At 41.9% G+C, this 12,604-nt stretch overlaps 1 long non-coding RNA gene and 1 pseudogene across 1 annotated transcript; one reads left to right on the top strand and one right to left on the bottom strand.

Moving 5' to 3' along the window:
* The first annotated feature begins 584 nt into the window (after positions 1–584).
* On the top strand, positions 585–10,398 carry LOC118983852 (uncharacterized). The gene is made up of 3 exons (XR_005065808.1): positions 585–662; positions 3,550–3,556; positions 10,388–10,398. It is a non-coding gene; the product is annotated as an uncharacterized LOC118983852 (long non-coding RNA).
* Positions 10,399–11,559: 1,161 nt separating this feature from the next.
* On the bottom strand, positions 11,560–12,167 carry LOC118983842 (AP-3 complex subunit sigma-1-like; annotated as a pseudogene).
* Positions 12,168–12,604: the final 437 nt, after the last annotated feature.

The following is a 12,604-nucleotide window of genomic DNA, read 5'->3' as shown; positions in this document are numbered from 1 at the left end:
AGCCTCCATAAGTCTTTCTAGGAAGGCAGCAGGGGACTCCTCTCGTCCTCACTGACTTTGCTGAAGTTGGTGGGCTTCCTAGCTGCTGCTTTTAATCCCCTGAGTAGAACCCGGCGATATTGGAGGAGCGCGTCCCTTCCTCCACTGGAATTGGGGTCCCAATTAGGTGGCTGAGAGGGGAGGATATCTTCTAGCTCCCTCCTCCCCGCTGCTGTGCCGCCTTCCTCTCCCATGACAGCTTTTGCAGCCTCTTTAATAATCCTGTCCCTTTCTTCTGATGTGAAGAGGGTCTGCAGGATTTGCTGACAGTCATCCCACGTGGGCTGGTGGGTTCTAAAAATGGTCTCCAGGAGGGAGATTAACCCTTGAGGCTTTTCCGAAAATGGGGGGTTTTGATGCTTCCAATTGTATAAATCACTAGTGGAAAAGGGTACATATATTAGCTGGGGAGGAGCGCGCGGTGGCACATCCGGGGCTGGGGGCGCCTCTTGCAGCGGCAAAATGGCCGGCGCTTCCCGCGGAAACAAAATGGCGGAGGCAGCGTTATCTCCCACTGGAGGGCCGTGCACCCCGCCGGAGGTTAGGGCGCCTTCCCCATAATGTGTGCCTCCGCGGGTATGTGGTGGACTTAATACTCTATCCCCTCCCGGGTGGGTGGAATGGTTTTTCTGGGAGAGGGTAGGGAGGTGGAGTATTCACAGGATCAAGTGGGTCTTCTGGCTGCCCTGGGAGCACCGGGTAAAGCCTGGGCTTACCCAGTGGTTTCCTCGGGGCATGACCATTGCCAGATTCCTCCCCCCCTCCTGGCCTGGGCTTTGAAGTAACACATATTGCTCTCCTACCCCTCCTGTTTGTCTGCATGCATCTTCTAATATAACCTCGGTGCCCAGTGGCAATGTCCACCCAGACGTCTATGTACAAATATTGCTCTGGGTGGGGTACCCTATAAACCGTTGCCCGGACGGCAAACAGGGTGGGCAGATCAAAGGTGCCTTCCATGGGCCAGCCAACATTAAAGGTGGGCCATTCGAGCTGGCAAAGGGTTCGGAGGAACTCTGGGTCCGGCGGAGGTCCCCCGTAGCCGCTTGCACACCTCTGGAAATCAGAAAAATTCTTTAGCAAGCAGTCAAGGGGGGTCCCAGGCACGGACTCTCTCTGGCCCATTTTTATATATTGGACGACCTTCAGGATCTCAAAAATGAGAGCTGAAGTTAAAAGAATTAAGAACCCAGTCACCAAAACACACACTCGTTTCTCACACCCACACAAAAGTGAACCGCGGTTCTCAGGCATACGATCACTCTCAGACTGTCGCGGCGCGGTGCAGTGCAAAACGAAAGTAAAAAATCGAATGTGACCTAGTCATAACTCCCGAGGGGGTCCCCTCCTGTGGGAACCCCTGGGTGGACTGCTGGTAGCGTCCCACCTACCACCTCAGGGTCAAATGGTCTAGACCTCTGAAACCAAAAGAGGATCCTCGAGAATACTCACTCAGCCCGGGCTGCCCATCCGGTCTCCAAACCGAAACTCCGTAAAGGGATATCTCGCTGGGGCCTCCAAATGTTGCATTCGAAACCGCGAGAACAAATGTTGGAGACTTTCAGGGTTTCAAAGGTGTTACTTTATTGGCCAAGTTTAACCTGCGCAGGGGCGAACTCTCAAAGTGTCCAAGGACACGGTGCCCACGAGGGCTGCAAATGGGAGTCATGCCAAACGCTTACAGGCTTAGGGTTTTAAGGAGGCGCGCAAGCAAGCTGGATACAGAAGCAGATGTGGCGGTTAGCAGTTGGCTCAGGGGCACAATAGGGTTACTTATTATTGGTGAGTTAACTCGTGCACTGGCTCGTGCTCCTTTACTTGATTGGTCAGTTGAGCTCGTGCACAGGGGTAAAATTTTTCCCCCTAGTGACTGTCCAGATGGCTATCTGCCTGACTGACCGTTGCTCTGGCACACCCTGTTCTTCAGGTGTGTCCTGGAGCCTCTTTGCATCAGTTAGCAAAACTACTTTTACTTCCTTATAGCTACGCTCTGGCTAGTTCCCCCTTGCCCTCAACACCAGCCACAATTGTGTTGCTCTCAGTATCTTTCTTGAGGTCCTCTAGGATTTTCTTTGTATATTTGGGTGCTCCTATGTTGGGTGCATATACATTTACAATGTTAATGTCTTCTTGGTGGATTCTTCCCTTGAGTATTATGAAGTGACCTTTGGGGTCTCTCTTTATGGCCCTTTTTTTTGAAGTCTATTTTGTCTGATATGAGAATTGCTACCCCAGCTTTTTTTCTTGTCCATTTGCTTGGAAAATTTGGTTCCATCCTTTCACTTTTAGTCTGTGATGGTCTTTTGACCTGAGGTGGGTCTCTTGTAGGCAGAATATGTGTGGGTCATGGTTTCTTATCCATTCAGCTATTCTATGTCTTTTAATTGGTGCATTTAATCCATTTACGTTTAAGGTTATTATTGAAAGGTACTTATTCATTGCCATTTATGTACCTGTGTTCCTCTCCATCTCTCTCTTTTCCTTCCTTTCCTAAAGCAGCCCTTTTAGTAATTCTTGTATAGCTGATTTGGTGGAGGCATATTCTTTTAGACTTGTTTTGTCTTGGAAGCTCTTTATTTGGCCTTCTATCTTGATTGAGAGCCTTGCTGGGTAAAGTAGCCTTGGTTTTAGGCCTCTGTTTCTCATTACTTGGAATATTTCTTGTCATTCTCTTCTTGGTTGGAATGTTCCCATTGAGAAGTCAGTAGCCAACTTTATTGGAACCCCCTTGTATGTCACTTCCTTTTTCTCCCTTGCTGCCTTTAGGATTCTCTCTTTGTCTTGGAGTTTTGCCATTTTAATGATGATGTGTCTTGCAGTAGTCCTCTTTGTGTTCTACCTGATTGGGACTCTCTGCAATTCCTGGATTCATGTGACTTTATGTCTCCTCAACTTGGGAAAATTTTCCGTTATTACTCTTTCAAGTAGGTTTTCTATCCCTTGTTTTTCTTCTTCTCCTTCTGGTATTCCTATTATTTGGATATTATTATGTTTCATATTGTCTTGCATTTCTCTTAAACTCTTCTCATTCTTTCTGATTCTCTTTTCCATTATTTGGTCCATCTGGGATATTCTTTCTACTGTGTCTTCAATCTCGCTTTTACCTCATTGATCCTATTCTTCATACCTTCTACTGTGTTCTTCAGTTCAGAAATTGTATTCTTCATTTCCTCTTGGCCTTTGCTGATGGTTTCTATTTCCTTTTTCATGTTGATATCATTTGCAGAGAGTTCATTTTAGCTCCCCTGTAGTTTCTGGTAGCTCGTTGCAAGCTCTTTGAATTTCCTGATTAACCTGTGCTTTGAATTCAATATCTGATAGCTGACTTGCCTCTATTTCATCTAATATTCTTTCTGAGACTTCTTCCTTTTCTTTCATTTGGGGATTGTTTCTTTGTCTTTGCATTGTTTGTGATGCTCTTCATGTTGTCCTCAGATTCTTAAACTGATCTGTTTTGGTTCCCTGGGTTTATGATGTGAACTTCTGTGGTAGGATGCCTGTGAAATTCAGTGGTGCAGTCTCCTGCAGGTTATCTTGGTGTTCTCAGCTTCCACCTAGCACTCTTGTTGGTTTCCAGCTGGTCAAACCTTTTTTCCTGGTCTCACTAGCTGCAGCAGCCTGAGGGACTATTAGTGTGGCCTTTCTTGTGTCTCGCCAGTGCTCTCCCAAGATCCAGACTGGCGCTGCTCTCCTGTGCCCCACTGAGAGCAGATTTTCCCCCCAGGCTTCCCAGCCCTGGTCTGGTGTGAGGGCGCATGCTCCCAGCCAGGCTTTCCTGGTCTGGCAGGCTTGGGCGGGGACATTTCCCAGTGCTGTGGCTGAACACAGAGGGCAACTCACAATTCTTCCAAGCTGGTATCCCTAGCCTGACTCCTGGGTTTTTCAGTCTGCTCCCAGCTGGGTAGGGAGGGAGCTGATGGCTTGCTCTTTTCCAGGGGACTTGTTAGCTGCCTGAGGCTCTCTGAGACTGTGGGAGAGACGACTCAGACCCGGGCTACTGGGAACACACCCGTGACTCTCAGTTCCCCAAGCCGACAGCCACAGCCTGACTCCCGGTGCTTCCCAGTCTGTGCCGGGCTGGGTAGGGAGGGAGCCGGTGACTGGCTCTCTTCCAGGGGCCTTGCCAGCAGCCCGAGACTTCAGGGTCTATGGCAGACCTAGCCCTGACCCTGCGCTACAGGGAACACATGGGCAACCCTCAGTTCCCCGAGCTGGCAACCGCAGCCTGACTCCACGGGTTATCAGAGCTCTCTGGTTTGCTTCCCAATGCCCACTCCTCTCTCTGCCACTACAGGCAAACCATTCTCTCCTGGTGTTTTCCAATCTGCGCCCTGCTGTGTAGGGAGAGTGCCAATGCCTAGTTCTCTCCCAGGGTTGTTATTGCCTGCCCTCGGCTCTCAGAGACTGGGGCAGCCCGGCCAGGGCCCTGGAGAGGCCCTGTGGAGGGCCTGTGGCCTCTGCGCTGTTCCCTCATACCTTGTTGATCTGTGGTTGTCTCCTCTCCTCAACCTCTGGTCATTCAGTGTCCACTACACTTTCTGGAGTCCTGCCTTCCTATATGCTGGGTCCCAGTTGGGTATCCACTGCGCTCCTCTGCAAATCAGCATGGTTTTTCTCCGGTGCATGGAGGGAAGCGAAATCCTTTGTCCTACTCCGCCGCCATGTTCCTTTTTCCCCCTGTAGTTTTTTTGTAGTTTCTGGTGATTCTCTGTCAGCTCATTGAGCTTCCTGGTAACTATTGCATTGAGCTCAAAATCTGATAGCTCACTTGCCTCTATTTCATTTAGCATTCTTTCTGAGTCTTCCTCTTTTCCTTTCATTTGGGGATTGTTTCTTTGTCTTCCCATTGTTTGTGAGACTCTTCTTAATAGCCTCTTGTTTTTAAATTGATCTGTTCTGACTCCCTGGGTTTATGGTGTGAACTTCTATGGTAGAATACCTGTGAGATTCAGTAGTGTAGTCTCCTCAATCTCCTGAGCTCGCCAGTCTTAAGCTGTCATTTGTGTTGGCTCTGTGTATTTGGGTTTTAATTGTTGTTGGGTCTTTCTTTGGTGGGTCCTTCCTTCCAGCTGGTTAACTGAGTGTCACTCTGTCTACCACATGTTGTATTCTGTTGTGCAGGTGTGGACAGGTTGTTTTGAAGCTGATTCTTCTGTGTGAATGAGGTTTCGAGGCTTCTCTCTTGGTCCTGTTCTGTTGTTTGTTCTCGGTAATCTCTCCACCGTTTAGCTGTATTTCCAGATAAGTCCTGGGTGGAGGTTAGTGTGGCTTCCACTCCCTCCTTTACCTTCTTCTGTTGTTATCTGTTGATGGTTCCATTGTTGGTGGGTTTCCTCTTCCAGGAGGTGTCTTGGTGTTCAACGCTTCCACCTTGGAAGTTCTCTGGAGTAGCAAAGTGAAATTTTTCTCACTTTATCTGTTGTTGGGATGACCCCTCTTTGGGCCTAACTCTGTTTTTATCACAGCTGCAGGGTTTATTGTCTCACCTGTGGGAAAAGAAGAAAAAAGTGGGGGAGGGGGTAGGAAAAAAAGGAGAAAGAACAAAAAAGGAAAGGAAGGAAGGAAGGAAGAAGGAGTTAAAAAGAGAGAGAGAGAGGGAAGGAAGGAAAGGAAGAAGTATTTTGAAAAAAAAAGAAAAGGAGGAATAAAAAAGAAAGAAGGGAAGAAAGAAAGAAGAAATTAAAAATTAAAATTAAAAAATAAATAAAAGAAGGAGGAATAAAAAAGGAAAGGAAGGAAGAAAGAATTTACAATAGGACAGAAAGGAGGAAGGAATTTTTTTAAAAAGCCTTTTGTTGGCTTTAAACTGGTTAGGCCAGTTCTGCTGGTCTTTCTTGCTGCGTCAGGCTGACAATGGGTTGGTTTTGCTTTTCTCCCTTCCTGAGCCACACTCTTAGCTGTAATCCAGCCTCCAGCCCAGTTCCTCAGTGCCCTCTGTGTCCTGCCTAGGCCTTTAGTGCACCAGTTGCGCTGTCCTTGAGGTGTGCCAATTAGGGTCAGCTCACTTACCACCTTCTTGCTTTTTGCTGTCCTAGATGTTAGGGACTCTCAGTGCCCCTTCAGGGTAGTTCAGCCTCCCGCTGCGTCAAGTCTTTCTGGGGACTGCAACTCTCCTCTGCAGAGCATTTCTGCCTTCCTCCCGGAGAGCCAGTCAGCCCTGCAGGGCTCTGGGTACAGGGGCCAGGTGGGAGGTGCTCCGTCTCCAGTGCCCCTGGCATGGGCATGGGCAGGTATGGATCCCGTCCTCACCTACCCGGGGCTGGGGGGGATAGGGGCACAGGAGTCAGGTGGCTGCTGCAGAGAATTCCCCAAACAGCCAAGAAGTGCCTCTTGTTTCTCTTTTACTTTTTATTTTTTTTATTTTTTATTTTTTAATATAATTTTTATTTAATTCTTGTTCAAGTACAGGTTTCTGTCTTATAATCCCAACCCNTGCCTCTTGTTTCTCTTTTACTTTTTAAAATATTTCTTCTATTTAAGCCCATCAGTCCAGACTAGCACCTGGACTCTCACACAGCACAGCCTGGCTTTCTCCCAAGAATCTTGCAGCAGACCTGGTAGGCTCTGGGTCTGGGGCTGAAGCTGCCCTGGTCCCCGTGCTGGTCCCAGGGACCCTACTGTCCTTAAGCACTCTCCTTACTATCTGATTTTTCAATGTCCTCTACAATATTTGGTCTCCACTCTTCATATATGCTGGAATACCATTGGCTGTTCGCTCTGTTCCTCAAAACATCAGCTAGGAGTTTCACCCGAGGGCAGGGGAAGTGAACTCCTCTTTCACCTGTCTCTCCACCATCTTCTCTTTCCCCTAGCACATTTTCCTTATTCATTCATCTGTTGATAGACACTTAGGCTATGTCCATATCTTAGATATTGTGAATAATGCACAATGAATGGGTGGATAGAGATCTCTTTGAGACAGCGATCTCATTTCCTTTGAATAAGAAGTGGGGTTGCTGGATAATATGGTAATTCTATTTTTACTGTTTAATGATGACACCAATTTATGTTCCCATCAACAGTGCATGAGTTCCCTTTTCTTTACATTTTTGCCAGCACCTGTTATCTTTTGTCTTTTTGACATTTTAATATGTGTGAGATGATATCTCAATGTAATTTTAATTTGTATTTCCCAAATGATTAGTAATGTTGAGCACCTTTTCATATACCTGTTGGCCATTTTCACATCTTCTTTTGAGAAGTGTATATTCAGGTCCTTTGCCCTGTAAAAAAATGAGGGTTTTATTTGTTGCTATTTTGATTTGAATTCCTTATATGAATTGTTCTTCTTTTGTAATCCTTACCCAAGTATATGTTCACTGATTTTTTTAAAAGGGAGAGGCAGAGAGAATGTGGGGTGAGATGAGAGAGAAAGAAAGAGAGAAACATTGACCAGTTGCCTCTAGCATCACCCTGACTGAGGATCAAACTGGCAACTTTTTGATGTGCAGAGATGGTGATGGCCCAACCACCTGAGCCATCCAGCTATGGTCCTTATATATTTTGGACATCAAGTTTTTATCAGATGTATGATTTTCATTTTTTTCTCATACTGTAAAGTAGGTTATCTCTTCTCTTTTTTGACTATTTCCTTTGCTGTAGAGAAGTTTTTACTTTGATGAGATTGCACTTGTCTATTCTTACTTTTGTTGCCTGTGCTTTTCCCCACTGTTTTCTTATAGTAATTTTATAGCTTTTAGGTCTTACATTTAACTATTTAGTCAATTTTGAGTTGATGCTTTATGTGGTGTGAAATAAGGGTCTATTTTCATTCTGCTGCATGTGGATATCCAATTTTCCCAACATCATGTACTGAAGAGAATGTCCTTCATTGTTGAAGATCAGTAGTCTGTATTTATGTGGGTTTAATTTTGGTCTCTGTATTTTGTTTCATTGGTTTGAATGTCTTCTTAAATGCCAGTACCATACTTTTTTAATTACTGTACCTTTGTAATATATTTTGAAATCAGGGAGTAGGATGCCTCCAGCTTTGTTCTTTTTGTTCAAGATAGCTTTGGCTACTTGGAATTTTTTGTTTTTCCACATGAATTTTAATATTGGTTTTTCTATTTTTTTTGAAAATCTCTATTTGAATTTAATTTTTTATTTGTATATGCTTTATTGTTTATGCTGTTACAGTTGTCCCACTTCTTCCCCCTTTGTCCCCCTCCACCCATTCTCCCCCCACTCCCTCAGGCACTCCCCACACCATTGTCTGTGTCCATGGGTCATGCATATATGCTCTTTGGCTAATCCATTCAAGAATAACTATCTTGAAAGAACAACTCAACAAAAAAAAATATTATGGCTATGGAGGAGTCAGAAAATTAAAATTTGTTTTTTTCTGTGTTAGTGTTTTTATTAGAAAACAATTTTTATTTATTTAATTTTTTCCACATTTTTTATTGTTGTTCAGGTAGAGTTGTCTCCATTTCCCCCCCCCCCCTCTCCCCCACCACTTCTCATCTTTGATCCTACCCCCATTTGGTTTGTCCACATGTCCTTTATACATGTTTCTGGCAACCCTTCCCCCTTTACCCCCATTATCCCCTCCCACCTCCCTTCTGGTTACTGTTAGTTTGTCCTTAATTTCAATGTCTCTGGGTATATTTTGCTTGCTTATTTGTTTTATTGATTAGGTTCCACTTATGGGTGAGACCATATGGTATTTGTCTTTCACTGCCTGGCTTATTTCACTTAGCATAATGATCTCCTGTTCCATCCATACTGTCACAAACAGCAGGAGATTCTTCTTTCTGCTGCATAGTATTATTCTGAATCTATAGATAACTTTGAGTAGTATGACATTTCAACATTACTTCCTCTAAACCATGACCATGAAATATCTTTTTATTTATTTGTCTCTTCAATTTATTCCTTCAGTGATCTATAGTTTTCAGTGTACAAATCTTTTATTTCCTTGGTTAAATTTATTCCTAAGTGTTTTATTCTTTTTGGTGCTATTGAAAAACAAAATTATTTCCTTAATTTCCTTTTTAGATAGTTTATTTTTAGTGTGTAGAGATGTGACTGACTTTTAAAAATATGGTAATTTTGCCCTGGCTGGTGTAGCTCAGTGGAATGAGCACAGGCCTGTGACGCAAAAGGTCGCCGGTTTGATTCCCAGTCAGGGCACATGCCGGGGTTGCAGGCCAGGTCCACAGTAGGGGACACATGAAAGGCAACCACACATTGATGTTTCTCTCCCACTCTTTCTCCTTTCCTTCCCCTCTCTCTAAAAAATAAATAAATAAAATATTTAAAATTATGTGAATTTTGTATCTTGCTACTTTACCAAATTTGTTATATATATATACTAGTATACTAAGTAAATGTAGTATACTTAGTGTATACATATACTAAATATACTGTATATATGAATGATCATGACATCTGTAAACAGAGCCAATTTTACTTCTTCTGATTTGAATGCCCTTTATTTATTTTTCTTGCTTAATACTCTTGCTTGGACTTTGAATACTATACTGAATAGAAGTGGAGGGAGTGGGAAATAGTATTTTCTTCCTGATATTAGAGGAAAAACTTATAGTTTTTCACCATTGAATATGATATTGGCTGTGGGTTGTCATATATGGCCTTTATTATGTTGATATACATTTCTTCTGCACCTAATTTGTTGAGAGTTTTTACCATGTGAGGGTGTCAAATTTTTTCAAGTGCTTTTGCTACATCTATTGAGGTGATTATATGATTTTTATCCTTTATTCTGTTAAATGTGGTATATCACATTTATTGATTTGCATAGGTTGAACCAGCCTTATATCCTTTTAATGTGCTGTTGAATTTGGTTTGCTAGTATTTTGTTAAGGATTTCTCCTCTGCTTTTGTAATGGTAAATAAATCAAACAGAAATCAGCTTGAGACCTTTTCTACCTTACATGGCAGGTGCAGAACAGGAATTCTTTCTGTAGTTTGGAAGTGTCTCCAGTGCTGGCTGATTGATGAAAAAGTGCTTTAGAGACTTAGGAAGTATAGAAACTGGTGGCTAAGGTTTATTTACTTAAAGGAGAAATAGTCTCTAATTTCCTAATGTGAAGTGGAAACTCCAATTTGTCCCTCAAACCTTTGATTGAGGGGCAAAGTATGGACTAGGGAAAGCCAGTATTTTAGTCCTTCTGGGTCTAAATTGTCCTGGTAGATGATGATTTGATGTGATGTTGATTGGATCCTCTAACATCTTCCCAAGGCACACAGAAGCACTTTATTAGATCTGTGGTGTTTCAAGTCACAACACTTAGAAGTACTTTTGAGGGAGCCATGTTGTGAAGTCCTATTCTCAACTGGATATTTATTTCTGGGGCAAAGCTAGAGCTAAATCAACTTTCAGAGATTGGAAGAATACATATAATATTGGGGAAACTTTGGGGAAATGTTCAACAACTAGTAAACTTTATGTTGACATATGCAACATTTAATACTATTTTTGTCATGAAAAGTATCATGCGATTGTATAAAAATTATGAAAGACTTTCAAATTTAGTGGGTGTCTTGATCTGCTTATCCATCTGAATTATCTCTGCCTGTGTTTGCCTTTGACTCTGGATTCTCACTTCTGTTCCATTGATCTATCTGTATATATTTCACACAGATATATTTTTATGATAGTCTTTAGTCAGAACTGGGTTATTACAATTAGTAACTGTTTCTAAAATTTCTGACTGTTTTCATCTTGAATAGCCACTAAGATCTCTTTTATTTCTTTTCCTACTTATTATAAAAAAAGCCATTTAGAACTTTCCTCATGTTCTCATGCACTCACATTCTTTAACATTTTCTCAATTTCCTGTTAAACACATGTATACATATATTATAAAATGAGAAAGACAGAGATTTTTCCATTGAAAAGCATTCTGATTTGGGTTGAGCTGAATAATCAGGGATTGATATGGCCATTTGGGAACTGCCCTGACCAGTTAAAACAGCTGATACCTTGTTGGAACATTTTAGCTGGTTGAGGATTCAGATGAAAAACTTCTAGAGTATTTTTAAATATATATTTTTAATTGTTTATGCACTTTTAAAATTTTTATTTTTTATTTTATTTTATTTATTTATTTACTTATTTATTTTGCTTTAGAAGTCCATTTACCTTGGAGTTCATTTAAAGTAAGACGTAAAGCAATTCACACTCGGTTCTTTTAAATAACAATTGTGACAAATGACAGAAAGAATTAAAGATGCTATACTTGTGATCCATACAAAACAGCAGCATTTTGGGTTGTACATAATTTAAAGAAATATTTCAAATGCTTTGTGAAATACTGTTGTAGCCAATATATAGAGCCATGCCTTAGGAGGGTGTAGGAATACAGTTTAGAAAAGAAAGAAAAAAACATCACACTGGAATTACTCAATTTCATCAAAATCACTGAGCGAGGAAAATGACACTGCCTTTCTACACTGATTTTACACAACTTCTGTACAGTACCTCGACTTAAATTCAAGAGCAAATGTTAAGACCTTGCTCCTCAGCTTTCCGCAAACAACTGCATGGTAAACCTAGATGACTTTTCCACCTGTTTTAACCCAGGAGTGGCCTTTTAATTTTTTTTTTAATTTAAAAGAGGCCAGTTTGGCACTGATGTCACCAATGTTAATATTTCTTGGGATCTCAGGAAGAGTCATTTTCTTTACAGCTGATACAGCAGGGCTGGAGCTCCTGCTAAGCCTCAGAATTCTCCAGTTTATTTTGTGCATCAATTTGTGTAACAAACTCATTTATGTTGGTCTCCAGTACCATTCTCCCCATTATCATTTTGGCAAGAATACTGTGTCCTTGTCTATATAGAAAATAAAATCCAGTTCAGACAATTTCTAAACACTTGTTCATTGTTGCCACAAATACTTGAATTATATCTAAAATGACAAGTTCACTTTCTGAAGAATCCACACAAAAGACAGCATTGCACAATGTCTATAATCAGTTTGTTGTCAGATCCTCCAATTAATAACCCTCTTTCTAGGAAATGACAAACATTTTCACATCTCTTAGATACCGAATGGAATGTCTTCCTGATGATTTGTTCTAGTGTATCCTTACTGTACACGTAGAACTTGGAGAGCCATGGCTTCCCATGGTTACTGAAGACAAGGATCTCCTTGATCATGCCTGAGCCATGTGGATCAGGCGGGCGTTGAGGGCCAGGGCAAGCACAGGCAAGTGAGCCAAGCCTCAGGGTCTTGCCAGTGATCCTTCCCCACCTGCCCTTCCAACACACTTTAGTTCATACACTTTTAATTGTATTTATATTTTTGTTCAAGCTTTGAATATTTTTCTTAATACATATTCTAAGAACTTGAAATACCAAATCTAGGGGTGATTAATATGTCAATGTGAAAATAAGTATTTATTTTTCTGGTTCAAATGAGCCAGTATATATAATGTAAGAGTAAAAATATAGCTATGGATCTTAAAAAGTAAAGTATAATGCAGTTGACATTATACATATTAATTACAGTATACACAAAATCAATGAAGTTGATATAATAAACACTTTATTCTCTTCATAACTACTTTCAAATTATTTTCAATCAAGGTGTATTC

This window comes from Sturnira hondurensis, unplaced genomic scaffold (assembly GCF_014824575.4).
Source record: "Sturnira hondurensis isolate 20B ecotype Veracruz unplaced genomic scaffold, ASM1482457v3 Scaffold0000465, whole genome shotgun sequence".
NCBI classification, from domain to species: Eukaryota; Metazoa; Chordata; class Mammalia; order Chiroptera; family Phyllostomidae; genus Sturnira; species Sturnira hondurensis.
The sequence above is the reverse complement of the archived record's forward strand: the minus strand, read 5'-3'. Positions and strand labels throughout refer to the sequence as shown.